Here is a 15,001-nt window from a genome sequence, read left to right as displayed (position 1 = left end):
CATTTTGATCATAGTCTGGGGAAAAGAGAGAAAAACATCTTGGCCCATGCAACTCACAAACATGCCACCTCAGTCAAATTCACTACAAACCATATCCAACTGTTGACCAAAGTGCTTTACAGGCTCGGCCAGCGATAAAAACTACAACAAAATTACAATAAAAATGCAATAAATACATGGACATGCCAAGATGTCTGGGCCCAAGTCGAAATGAAAGCCAAAGCTAGTTAATTGTTAGCGTTAGAGAGTAATTATGAACTCACTTGTCTGCTCTGTAGTGCCTCATCCAAACAGCTTTCTGAAACACACTCTTAAATAAACAAAGTTTGGCTTAAATTTAAGGAAATCCAGCTATTTTTACTGTAAGCTTTCATAAAGACAAAATAACAAAGAGCATTTAGAAAGAAAGAATTAACACCTGCATTCAGGTATCATCAGTTATGGCATGATACACTTTAAATGCTGGGTCTGTTCTTGTGGAAATGAAAGATTACGAAGCAGAAATAACCTTCTGAAGCACCCGCCACACTGGATAAAAACAGCTGAAGTATAACAATTACCATTAGAGTTTTAGCTTTATATTAAATTGGAGATTTACTGGATTACTCGGGCGGCTCTTTCAGGGCTTTTTTTTGTGTGTGAATGCAGTCAGGGGTGGAAATAACACTTTGTTTCCACAGGAAGCAGTGGAGACCGATTCCGGCTTAAATGCAGTCACCGAAATTGATCGCATCCAATTAAGTCAATAATTGTGTTTCCAGCGGCTTGCTATCGCTCTGCTATGCTAAAAATACGCAGTTGGTCTATTTTTGAGGGAAGTGATCTCAGGCAGCACAGATGAGTCAAACTGGGAGTCAGATAAGAGAACACCATCCATAATCCTATCTTTTTTTTTTTTTTTTTTAAATGAAACACCATGTGCAGACTTCATAATCATATATTAAATCACAGACACTGACAGAACTGGTTGCATAGGATCAGAAATGAACCACTTTGAAAACACATGATGGTTTAGGACCCCTAAAGATCAGGGATGTCCACATCTGGTCCTGGAGGGCCGCTGTCCTGCAGGTTTTAGATGTTTCCCTGCTCCAACACACCTGATTCAGATCAGTGCATCATCAGCAGGCTGCTGCAGAACTTAATCTTTTGAAGAGATCCATCTGAATCAGGTGTGTTGAAGCAGGGAAACATCTAAAACCTGCAGGACAGCGGCCCTCGAGGGCCAAATTTGGACAGAATCAGATGATCTGTTGTAGCCTACCTACTGACAACAAGGTGTGGAAATGATCTACATCATCTAAGTCGAGTTTTAGGAATAAGTCAAACTAATAAAAACAGAAATAGAAAATATGGAAATTTTTCCACAACTTAAAGTAACTTGCACATTATGGCAGACAATGGTCTCTAAAGGTTATCGTGTGAAAGAAAGTGGTATAAGGGATGGAACAAAACAGGCAAAACACAATGAATCAAAGCTAAAGTGGCCTGGTCACAGGAACTGCAGCTATGTTTGGTGCAGACAAATAACATATTTTCAGGAAAACAACCTTATACTAATTGTAAATGGTGATGGAAATGGTAGGGTTAGGGTTCACAACCTCAGGGGCAGAGTAACCTGCAGTCATTCAGTATGGTCGCATGCACAGTGGAGAGGAGCAATAGTTACAGCTAATTATAGCTACCATGCTCTAAATGCACCACCGTCTTTGTTAAAGTATACATGCATCCATAAGTATGTCCAGTACAGCGATGCTGTGGACTGTGTGAGAAAACATTCAAGACATGCTGCAGTCTTTAGCACCGATGCAGATGTGATTCAAAGCCCAAAGTGCACCATCCAGGTGTGTTAGTCAGATTTTGTGAAGCTCTATTGTGGATGATTTCGGTCGGACCAACATGTTTCCGGGAATCTTTAAGTCTTGTTTAACAATAATTTGTTTTTTCTACCTTCACGTAAAATGTGCTTATTGACTGAATCTAAATGCTGAATCATTTCAAGGAGTGCTAAAAGCTAATGTTAGGACCATTTGAGTGCTAGAAACAGGGATCTTTTAACAGCACATCGATCCTCCTCATGCATATTGACCCAAAGTCGAGTCCCAGTTTGGCAGAACAGACAGGCCCATGTGGGAAAACTCCAAATCATCTTTTAGCTGACGAATTGTGCATAAATGAGTGGTAAAAATGTCAGAACAATGCAGAATACCTCCTGGAAGTTCTTTACCGATGAAGGAACGACGCCGACTTCTGATGCCAAGGAAGTACTTTTCTTTCTACAGTAAAATTCTACAATTATATACAAGTACGACTAATATTTCAGTGCACTTACTGCTTAAAAACAACAACATTTTCCATTATTTACTGTTTTACAACTGAAAGGACTGATGCTGAGAAGTTAAATACCAGAGCTTATGGAAGAACAAGTCACGTGTTACTACCTGAGCCACTTAAAATTCAGACATGACACTTTCTAAATGCGTTTTTGCACGACTTTTCATCCTCATAATGGGCTTAAAGCCCAGAGGGATTTTAGTGGCAACACCTCTAAAATAAGATCATGTTGCTCATGTCAAAAAGCAACAGGAAACCTAATCCTTTTTCATGTGCCTATTCAACAGAAGAGGTACAAGTCTTTTCCATTAAACTGTTTTTGACTGGAACTACGATCAGTTGGGAAAATCGTGTCGCTGCAGCTGCTTCTGGTGTGATGGATTTCTCTGCAGGGACACCAAGTGTCCCGCAGGACAGCACGGTATTTTTATCCCTGTCAATCATCCCACAGATTTAGACAATGTCCTCCACTTTCATTGGCTTTATTTTTCAGATATGGCTTTTATTCGGTGGCTGTGAAGATGGCAACAGCACACGTGGGTCAAGAGTAGGTTAACCTGTCACCGTCTGTGGATCCTGTAGAGGTAGATAAGGACTTTGGGGACAGTTCATGTGTGTTATGTCAAAATGACTGTTTGCTAACACTGACACCTTCTCTGATAGTCGCTCCAGCTCCAGCTCAAACCATGGGAGCTAAGGCTATGTCTAAGGACAGAATAAAACCTTCACCCCCACCATCTCTTTAGCCTTTCCTCCTCATCAAGACTCAATGAGGCAGGATATGCTCCCTTATAAGGTCCGTCCTTATTAAACACATGAAATGACACCAAACAGGGAACATTTGGAGGCAAGTTCTGGAGAGTTGATGGTGGAATAACATGGAAATACACCTGCAAACCAGTGGCATGCCGGGATTTTTCTTCTTCTGAAGATTTTTTAACTTTTTTTTAAAGAACACGACGTGAAGCGACAGATATACGAGTCTCACAGAAACCGTATGACTGAAAAATAGATGTGCTGATTTATGGAAGCACTCTTGTTGAAAATCAAAGATGATTGTGAGACATAAAACTCTAGCAATCAATAAACTGTGAAGCACTTCCCATTATACAGGTCAGCAGTTTGCTGGACAAAGCTCGCATCGGTCATTTTTCCAGAAAAAAATTAAAGAAAATAATTTCTTTACTTCAACACAGAAAACAAGGAATCTATGAGATCAATCAGACTATTGGTGGGATTTTAGAGAGCTGAATTCAAATAGAATACATTTCCTAAGTTCCTCTGTAACGTGCATAATCCTGAAGCACATACATATCTTTTAAATTAGTAATCATTTTAAGATTACCCGTCAACATTAGCAACATGGTCCACATTTTCCCACTTACACAAACTTACTGCCACACATTTAGGTGGCTGGGATGTGGATACCTTAATTGTCCCAAAACTGTCCTCCTAAAAATGACCCCATGGGCAGAGGTGGGTAGTAACGAGTTACATTTACTTGAGTATGTTTTTCAAAAATTATACTTCTAGGAGTAGTTTTAAATCTCTATACTTTTTACTTTTCCTTGAGTAGATGTGTGCAGCAGAAACTGTCCTCTTACTCCGCTACATTAGGCTACAATGAGCTGGTTACTTTTCTTCTTACCTCTTTGGTATTCTACGCCTCATTATTTTTATCCCCCCGCGTACGCCTCATTTTAATGTTTTATTCTGACAGAGAGAGAGACTTCCACCAAAGGCTCTACCATCTGACTGTGTTCCACCAATCAGACGCAGCCGTGCAGTCTGGTCACGTGACCGTACTCAATCTCAGCGGCGGGACGGGTTAGCTTTAGCATTAGCAGTCGTAGCAAACAAAGAAAGAAACAGATGAAAAATGTCAGAATCAACGGTGGGAAATGAAGACGCAGACGAGGCCTCATACTGAAAGCATGTTTACCTTACAAAGAGTGAGAAACAGCAGCTACATTATGTGTCTTCTGTGTCAACCAAAACAAACGCACATTTCAGCAGAAACTCAACATCTAACTGGTGGAAACATGTAGCGCTAAGTTTCCTAAATTCATTTCCCCCATGGATAGGCGAATGTTTGTTTTTTAGGTTACATATGGGTTACATATGTTTTAAACATTTCCTAAGTCTCTTTTATTTTTTATTGAAGTTCTTGAATTTACCTGGATTATTTTAATTTAAGCTATTTTGTAATCAATGAATTCATTTTAATTTATTTTATCAATTGGATGAACTCTAATTTGCCTAAAGATGATTATTTAGTAATTTTGTCTGTCTGTCTGATCGAATGCTTGTGTTAACAAATAAATCAGACGTTACTCAACAGTTACTCAGTACTTGAGTAGTTTTTTCACCAAGCACTTTTTTACTCATTTTTACTTTTTACTTTTACTTGAGTACAATTTTGGTCTGCTCTACCCACCTCTGGCCATGGGGCATTTGTTAATGCAACGAATTATGATCAAGAAATAGATATTAAGAATATGTGACCTTTGTGGCTGTAATGGCATGTGAAGTATCAAAATAACACCTATTAGGTTCAAATATAATGTAAATTGTATTTTCCTCCTGCCGCCTGGAGGTATGCGTCCCTATGGTTCACATTTAAGGGTATTTTAATTGGAAGACTTGTTGCTCTCCCAGTGTGACCTGCTAAGGAGGCAGTGGCAGGTGAGGAGTTTGACTGAGGTGGTGCACCTGTCAGAGGGTAACACAGGTGTAAGGAAAGGGGCAAAAGCTCGCTTCATCTTGATTTTCAGTATGAAAACAGACCATGAAAGCAGGGTCTCAGGATTCTTCTGTTTTTTGGGGTTTTTAAGCAGGATGTGTCAGAAAAGCTATTACGGGGATAAGTGGCTTGTGGCAGCCAAGCGTTTATAGCGATGCCGCTTTATGATCAAGAAACTAAATCAATAGACTTAAAAATCCGGCTGATATATTAGATGCACTGAAACGGAATTATTCGGATGGCATGCTGTGAGGGTCGAAACCAGCTTTACAACCAAGGAGATAAGCATGAGCTCCACTGGGACTGACAACTGGAAAAAGTCAGACTGCTGCAGAATAATACACACTGTGCTCGATTTATGACTTCTGATGACTGACTACCAACTGGTTATGATGACCCATATATGACTTTCCACCATTATTATACAGAGAGATCCTTGTAGTTTGGTTACTTGTCCCAAATCACCATCCCGTTCATGAGTCACAGTCCTGTTCTATGAAGCAGTGCGATGAGGGAGCGCTGAGCTGTAATAAAAAAGCACAGCAGAGCTTTGACCTGCAAAATAAGAGTTTGAAAATCTGTGCAATCATCCATAAAAGCAATCAGGATGTTGTAGATGAGGAACAGGAAACAAAAGTGTTGTCAATCCTTGAGAAAATGTCTTCCTCAAAATCAAACAAGTGCTGATGAAAATAAAAAATGACAGCAGAAACTCAACATCTAACTGGTGGAAACATGTAGCGGTAAGTTTCCTAAATTCCTTTTCCCCCCATGGATAGGTGAATGTTTGTTTTTTTAGGTTACATATGGGTTACATATGTTTTAAACATTTCCTAAGTCTCTTTTATTTTTTATTGAAGTACTTGAATTTACCTGGATTATTTTAATTTAAAGGGACACTATGTAATAAATTAAGTCATTTATTAGCTCAAATCAACATATTCATTCATAAGTTAGTCCTCATTGGTGTAAAATGATCTCTGTCAAAAATCTCACTTATCCTCCTGAGTGAAGAATAACTTGTCTGTATCTACATAGAGCGGGTAAGCTCTATGGAGGCTGCCATGTCCTTCCGGTCTATGAAAAACGACGAAGTGCCGAGAGGGACATAAAGCACTTCGAATCGCGATTTCCCCACCAGGCCTACAAGCAGAAATGACGTCATTGTGACGTCATTTCCGCCAAATGGCTTATTACAGCCGCTAATGCTAAATAGATTTTATTCCTTGGCACATATGTCTTTGTGTTCATTAGCTTTCTTTTTGTAAGTGCATCACCTTCTTCTTTTTATTATTATTCCTATGCTCCCCCTGGATATCTTCTTTTTGGCGTTATGCTCACATTTGTAAACTGTTATTTTGTTGATTTACTAATAAAGTTTAAAAAAAAAAAAAAAATGCTAAATAGATTTTATCTCGTAAATGATCCCACTAATAATGCATTGATTGTTACCAAACTTCTGCCGTAGTACACATAGCATTGCATTGCTTGCACACCAAAGGAGATGTTATGTTATCTGACATGTTATCTGTCATCTGTATTCATAGTGTTGTTGTATGTCTGTTATGTAATCCTTTGTACTGTGTGTCTTGATTTCTTTTTGTTTGTATGGACCTTGAGTCTGAAGCTATAGCTTCTTGAATCTTGACACATTCCGCTTGCCGTAGTTCAAGAAGTTGCAGTGCACATTTGAAAACGTGAGGCGCTAGAGAGCAAATTCATTCAACTTTACAAAATAAAATTGCACCACTAGATGGGGGAATAAATTACAGTGTCCCTTTAAGCTATTTTGTTATTAATTCATTCATTTTAATTTATTTTATCAATTGGATGAACTCTAATTTGCCTAAAGATGATTATTTAGTATTTTTGTCTGTCTGATTGAATGCTTGTGTTAACAAATAAATCAGACGTTACTCAACAGTTACTCAGTACTTGAGTAGTTTTTTCACCAAGAACTTTTTTACTCTTACTCAAGTAATTATTTGGATGACTACTTTTTACTAATAAAAAGCACAGCAGAGCTTTGACCTGCAAAATAAGAGTTTGACACAATCTGTGCAATCATCCATAAAAGCAATCAGGATGTTGTAGGTGAGGAACAGGAAACAAAAGTGTTGTTGATTAAATGCTGCCTATTCCAAAACAAACAGTACAGGACGGATCCTCCTTGTTAACCGTGCTGCCAATGACCGGCAACACAAGGGAAAGAAAAACGTCTGTAGTTGTTCAATAACACTGTAATTACACAATGAGATAAATTAACGAACTGTTCAAGAGCAAATACGAGTGAGTAGGAAGGTGAGTGTGTGACAGCGAGTGAATCATTATTCCATCACCACAGTTGGTGGGGATGTGACACTGACGCCTCAAATCACCGGAATGAGAAAACCTCTCATCCACGACGAGAGGCAAGTTACTCTCAGGCTAGATTAGAAAAAGACTGAACCAGAACATGATGAGGATCAGACAAAGTCTGCTTGTGCCACACCTCTGAGTGAATCCCGCTCTGATGGAAACACATTCTGACAAACTCAGCGGGAGGATATAAATACTTCATCTATTAATCCTACGAAATGCCAGAAGGAAGGGAAAACGTAATCTGTGAAACAAGCAAAAGCTTTGATGGCTGAACATTTATTTGAGGGTTACAGAAACGCCCCCCCCCAGCCAGATGTCGCCAGCACTGCGCCACCGCTGTCGTATCCTTGTCATGATTCATGTTTTATGGAAAGTGTTGCATACTTATTTTCTTTCCTCCGTAAAGAACGCTGATTAGTCAACAGAAATGTGTGGATTTATTGAACTTTTCCCCCGATGAATGGGACTTTTTTTACATTTAAAACAGCTAAAGTTAGCAACACTGCAATGTTCTGCCAGTAAAACCTGCATCCTGGTGGATGCTACTTTGATATTTTTTGTCGATCAGTCACACCACTCACATGCAGAGGTGGGTAGAGTAGCCAAAAATTGTACTCGAGTAAAAGTACACAGGAAAAAAATCTAAATCTTACCAAGTATATTTGTCTCATTGAGTATCTCATTACACTTAATATGAGACACAACTGCCTAACAAGTACCATTTCAGCCAGATATAGGGACTTGTTTGAAGACAATACATCTGGAATATCTTGTTAAATGAAAAAGTCTTGAAAACAAATTGAGTCGGATTTCACATGAAACAAGCTTTTTTTTTTTCATTTGAAGAGGTTTTTATGCTAATTTCAAGATCACTTTTAACTCAAAAGTCTAAATATCACATTTTATTTCAAGAAATCTTGACAAGCCGATTTTCACTAGTTCCATTGGCAGATTTTTTTGCTTATTTCTGTCCCGCCATGGGACTCTGTTTAAGTTTTATGTTTTAGTTATCATGTTTTAGGTCACGTTTTGGTTCTTAGTCCATGTTTAGTTTAGTCATGTCTTAGTTTCCCTGCACTCTGTTAATTAGTTCACTCACTTCACCAGTGTCATTCCCCTCCAGCTGCACCCAGTCACTAATCACTGTCCCTATTTAGTTTCCAGTCTCCCCTCTCAGTTTGCCGGATCTTTGCCATTCATGCCTTCCCTACCTGCCTTGCTTCGCTTCCTGTTTGTTACCCATGTTCCACGTCGTATTTGCCAAAGTTAAGTATTTATTTATCCATGCCATGTTGAGTTCTTTATTTTGTCACAGTTTGGTTTTTTGAATCCGGCTCAGCCGTGCTTTGTGTTGAAACTTTGTTTTTTTTTGTTAATTAATCAGCCTTTATTTTTGAAAAGTCCGCATCCGTGTCCTCCATCCTCACCATCCTTGACATATTTCAAGCAAAAACGTCTTGTATTTGTTGGTTTTTTTAACTTATTTTTGGAGGGGCATTTTTTTCCAGTGTACTGTTACTTCAGAATAATATGACTCAAGTAAATCCAAATAATTACTGGAGTAACAGTAAAAAAGTGCTCGGTGAAAAAACTACTCAAGTACTGAGTAACTGTTGAGTAACGTCTGATTTATTTGTTAACACAAGCATTCAATCAGACAGACAAAAATACTAAATAATCATCTTTAGGCAAATTAGAGTTCATCCAATTGATAAATTAGATAAATTAATTACAAAATAGCTTACATTAAAATAATCCAGGTAAATTCAAGAACTTCAATAAAAAATAAATGGCACGTTCCTTGATAAGTGGGTGGGGAGCAATTCAGTGTGATTAGTTATGGTCTTCTGATTAGTTTGAAGTATCCTGTTGCCAGCTAATTGCCCCACTCTCATGCCACTGGAAATCAGTCAGAAGCAGTCAGACGAGCACTTAAACTAGGATAGCATAAAGCTGAGGGATGAAGAAATGAAGATGCTTGAGGCAGATGCGCTCAAGTGTCTAAAAGGACTAACGACGGTGGCGATGAAGACGCTGACAGCTGTGGCCTTCTTCGTCTACACAGCTGATATAAGAGGCAGAGAAGCACAACCCCAGAGACCAGGCAAAGAAACACTCTGTATATTATGTGAGCAAAGAGAAACGAGTCAGTTTTTAAGTTAATTTCTGCAGCGATTAACAAAAATTCAAAAGGTTGTGTTCGAAACCGCATACTGCATACTGATCGATCAGACAGTGTGCAGAGCGTTTACCCACAATGCATTTCGCTCCTGCCCAAGCCGAAATCAGCCGCCTGAAGCTGATTTTGCTAAAACTCTACCCTCTGTAAACTTTAGCAACATTTGAAACATTTTCAGGCGAGACAGTAGTCGTTTAGATACCCAACGTGTTGAAAACCTGTCAAAATACCGGCTATTTACACTTTTGTTCCGACAAATTCGGTGCTACTAAAGCTAGCCGCAGTGAGCAACGCACTTCCGGTTATTTTCACAAAATAAAATACCCGTTGCCTTTTATCACAGGGAAAGCCATTACGATACAATTGGTGCTTTTGTTTTGAAAACAGGAAGTGAACCTACCCTCGTTGTAGCTAGCTTGAAACTGCCGTTTTGACAGGAAATGACGATCGGCGATGTCACGTTACGTTGCATCTTGGGTAGTTTGAGTACGAGTAGTAACCTCATGATGCATACCCAACATTTCGGTAAATCTAGTATGCATCCGGGAACTTCTCGCTTACTCAAACTCGCATACTAACTCAAAAAGTTAGTATGAGTAGTGGGAGTAGTAGGAGAAGTATGCGGTTTCGATCACAGCCAAATTCTGTTATTTCACTCGGCCAAGAGTCCGCGGTATACTCCATCAGTAACCGGTCTGATGAAAAAAACGAGCATTTATTCAAACCCTGTCAGATCTGTCGACTGTGTGTTTCTGAATTTTGATGAGCGGCACATGATGATCCAACAGCATGAGTCGTCTTAGTTGATGGTTTATTCAGTGTTTGCTGAACTGTTAGGTGGGCTTTCAAGCAGATAGTGTTATTTTCCTCCATGTATATTTGCATTGCTGAAATAATTTCCATTTTCCAGTTGTTGCACTAAAACCACAGAGCATGTTACCACCTGCCAAGCAGATGCAATTTTTTTACGTTTAATATATCTAATATGCTTAATGTTAAGCTCTTGTTGTAAACAAGATCATTTGCATTCAGGGGCAGACGTAATCTGTGTCATTAGGATTACCAATATATGGCAATATTACTAGTACATGTTATTTTGAGCGGGATTACTGCAAGCGACCAACAGTCGGGCAACTAAATAATTTTTTCGAAATTTTTCGAACAAGTCAGGAATGAACCTTAACCAAGAGTGGAAACCATATGATTCATTTACAACCCGTTATAATCGTTAAGATGATGTCCGTCTGGTGTTGATTATCTCTTTCAAATTATTCGTGTGATGTACATCCAACCCAAGTGCTTGACAAAAGCTCCATTCAAAGCTTCAACTGTGTCCCCAAATCATGTGAAGAGAGTACATTTTAAAGAATTGTCCCTTGTCAAACTGCTTTTAAGAATTAAAACCTACTTCTGAGACTTAAAGGTGTAAATATATGCGTACGTATAGAACGTACGTATTAACGCACACGTTAATCTTGGCTAAAAAGCTAATTTTGCGTTAAAAACTTGGCTTTAATTTAGAGATTCCTCAAAATTAAAGCAAATTAACCCAATACTAGGGTCTGGAAGTAGCGGAAGTTTAATTTTTCTGTTCCGTCACGAATTCGACTGAATTCGAGACTCATCAGACCATGCAACGTTTTTCAAATCTTCCATAGAAATGGTATTCTTCATTCCTTGGTTGGAACGAGCGCTTATTTGAGTTCCTGTTGCCTTCCCATCACCTGTAACCAGTCTGCCCATTCTCCTCTGACCTCTCACACCAAAAAGGCATTTTCACTGGATATTTTCTCCTTTTCGGACCATTCTCTGTGAACCCCAGAGATGGTTGTGGGTGAAAATCCCAGCAGATCAGCAGTTTTTGACATATTCAGACCAGCCCGTCTGACACCAACAACCATGCCACGTTCAAAGCCACTTTAATCCCATTTCTTCCCCATTCTGATGCTCGGTTTGGAGCTGTTTGTCACAACTCTAAAGCTTGAAAACAGCTTTGGAGCTTTTGATGCAACAGCAGATATTCAAGCAGAATGACAGAACAAATTAAGCTTGGTGAGAAGAGGCTGAGTCATATACCACAGCCCATTAACAAACGTGAACGGGACAAAAATCAGTAAACTCTGAAGCGACTAATCATCTGGGAGGCTATGTAGAAATAATCATGATAAATCATTGACTGTAGTATATTTACCCTCCCTCAATGAGCTCCATGCATTAGACAAGCTGTTTGCTGCCAATTCATGCTCCTAACATTAATTAAACAGGACACGTTGGGTTTGTAACCAACCCTTAAGCACAAACACGAGCTGATATCTGAGGGCTACTGAAAACTGTTTGAAACCAGCCACTCTCTTTCACAAGCCAAGGTCACTGCAGCAGCTTAATGTGTCCGACAGCACATTCTCCCAGCCTGCAGTCACACCAACAAAGACTTGAGTCGTCAGGGTGTAAACTGCGAGGTCCTGCCCCCGAGAGAAAGCACGGGTCAAGCTGATGATTGCATCACGAGGATGGGCTCGCCAAGTGTTACGATCAGTGCCAAATGTTCTGCTCTGTCTCACACACCTGCTTTATTTGTCCTCATGCCCATCCGGCCTACAACCTCCTTTCTATTGTTTGCATATTCTGTTAAAGGCAATATAACTCACTCCAGCAATTCCATTTTTTTTCATTAGTTTCTACTTTTAACTCTTTTTAGACTCTCAAGGCCTTTTAGGGTTTTCATCAATCACAACATCACTCAGAAGACATCAGGTGCTTTCTTTCCTGTGGCCTTAAAAAGAGCACGGTCAGATACAGAATAGATTTTAAAGTTCTGCTGCTCGTCTACAAATCACGGAACGGTTTAGGTTCAGAATACATGAATGACATGCTGGTGGAGTATAAACCCAGTAGAGCTCTGAGATCTGCTGACTCAGGTCAGATAGTGGAGCCCAGAGTTCAAACTGGACCCGGTGAAGCAGCTTTTAGCTGTTATGCTGCACACAACTGGAACAAACTACCAGCAGAACTGAAATCAGCCCCAACTGTAAGCACTTTTAAATCCAGGTTAAAAACATTTCTCTTTCCGTGTGCTTATGGTTGAGTTTATATTTAAACTTCTTTGATTGCTTTAAACTGTGTTTTAATTTTTATTCTATTTAATCTATCTATCTAGTCTTTGTGTAAAGCACATTGAGTTGCCTGTGGTATGAAATGTGCTATATAAATAAAGATGCCTTGCCACAGAAACCACGCAGGTACGAAAACTGGGTTAGACTTCTGTGTCCTGTCACACTTTGACCAAAAGGCTGACTCCAAACTCCAGACAATATTATCTTATGACCACCAGTGCAATGAGATGTTACGCTTAACGATAAAATCTCAAAAATCTCAGCTTAACAACAACAACACGCAGCTTTATTTAGAATGTTTGAGCATCAACAAATGCAGATAATTCAACAGGCAGACTGGTACGCTTTCATTTCTTTGGTTGTTTTATGCTTCATAACAGTTCTGTAATCACTTAAAAGAAAAAACAGATGGGCCAAAGAGCACTACTGAGTCTGTTTTATTTGATCACGAGTAACTCAAGGGGGAGTGATGTACAGTAAAATCTAACTTCTTGTGGCATGACATTGGAAATTCTAAGTTTCTATTTACAATTGAATTGAACATCTGGAAACAAGAATCAATCTTTGTCTCCCTTATCTCCCAACATCTGGCTACAATGAAGCTATGATGTCAACACATTTTTATTCCTGTCAAACAGAGTGATGAGTCTGGAGTGAGAACAGGTTGCCAACCTTGAATCCCATTCCCGCTTCTCTCACCTCTTTTATTTCTCCCCCTACCCGAACCAGGGTTTGCATCCCCACCCCGCTGTGACTGGTGTGCAGTTGGTGAGAGGCTGAGGTAGCTTGTGGCTGTAAAAAGATGGTTGTTGTGGTGTGAGGAGCAGATCTATATAGGGAGTATAGGGAATTACTCACTGAGTCTGGTCCTTTACTTTATTTTATTATTTATTTTTTCGTTAGCACAAGTTTCTTGTGTTTACCTTGAATAGGGATGGCTCATGTGATCCTGAAACATCCCATAGTTAAGCTGCTATAGGCCTAGACTGCTGGGGGGCCTCATCTGACACACCTTTCCTCACTTTACTCTCTTTATGTATATGTGATATTATTGTGGTCATTAACTCGTGTTTCCCTGTTCCAACAGATATCCTTTGAATGGTGTTACAGTGCCGCCGTCGCGGTGGCCCCCTGCCCCCCCCCCCCCCCCTTCCCCCCCTTCCCCCCCCCCTTTTTCTGTCTTCTCAAACCCCAGCTGGTGGAGGCGGATGGCCACCCTTCCTGAGTCTGGTTCTGCCAGAGGTTTCTTCCTGTTAAAAGGGAGTCGTTTCTCTCCACAGTCGCCTCAGGCACGCCGCTCAGGCCGGGAGATTGGACCGAAAAACAAAAAGTTTTCAGTGCAATCTGTTGGTTTTCTTAGCTAGGAAACTGTTTTTGAATTGGCTCTATATGAACGAATTGGATTATTTTATGAATTATGATTATTATTAATTAATTGAATTCCAATTGGCTTGAATTGGACTTACTATCTAAGTGCCTTGAGATGACATTTGTTGTATTTGGCGCTATATAAATAAAAATGAATTGAAACGCTCAGTATTATACACCGATACGGGATTTTTTTGTCATTAAACTAGCAGCTACCAATCAGATCAATTGAACCTAAGCCACAGCTGCATATAAAGACATGTAGCTATTAGGGATGACATCATAGGAAACATACATCTAATGTGAACACTCCAAAACAGGAGCAGTGGTTGGAAATTGTCCAGAAAATCTGTGTCATGGAAAAATTGACATACCTGTTGAGAGTATTAAGTATTTGAAAAAAACTGGGAAAAATGGAACATTTATATGAGACACCAACTGAATAAATGCTAAATGGAACAGTGGACTGAATAGTAAGATCTCTAGACAGTTTGTTAGTGTTATTACCTTGTTTGATGGATTGTTTTTGCCTATATACAAATGTGAAAACTCAATAAAAATTCTATAAAAAAAGAAAAGAAAACATACATTTAATCCGGATCGTGATTTTTACAAATGTTACATCTTTAAAGACGTCCAAGCAAGGGCCGCTGAGAAGACATTTTGTGTTCATGTTGAGACACTCATGCAAGCGTTCTGTTATTGTGCTATTATCCCAGTCTTACCATGCAGTGAGCTCACCTGCGCCTTCATTTTCATAACAAAACTAACCTTTCCAAGTTGGTGAAATGTGTTCCATACATGGTAAGACCGTAATTAATATCAAATAAGCATGTCTGGTGCAGGATTCATGGAACTTCACATCCGTGTTGGCTTGAGGGAACACACACACACTGTGAACAC

General features: G+C 39.5%; 1 protein-coding gene across 7 annotated transcripts in view; it reads right to left on the bottom strand.

The window, feature by feature from the left end:
- The window catches only part of caln1 (calneuron 1), a 97,465-nt gene that overhangs the window by 47,504 nt on the left and 34,960 nt on the right, over nucleotides 1–15,001 (bottom strand). The window lies entirely within an intron of this gene.

Source organism: Odontesthes bonariensis, chromosome 9, assembly GCF_027942865.1.
Source record: "Odontesthes bonariensis isolate fOdoBon6 chromosome 9, fOdoBon6.hap1, whole genome shotgun sequence".
Lineage (NCBI taxonomy): Eukaryota > Metazoa > Chordata > Actinopteri > Atheriniformes > Atherinopsidae > Odontesthes > Odontesthes bonariensis.
The sequence above is the reverse complement of the archived record's forward strand: the minus strand, read 5'-3'. Positions and strand labels throughout refer to the sequence as shown.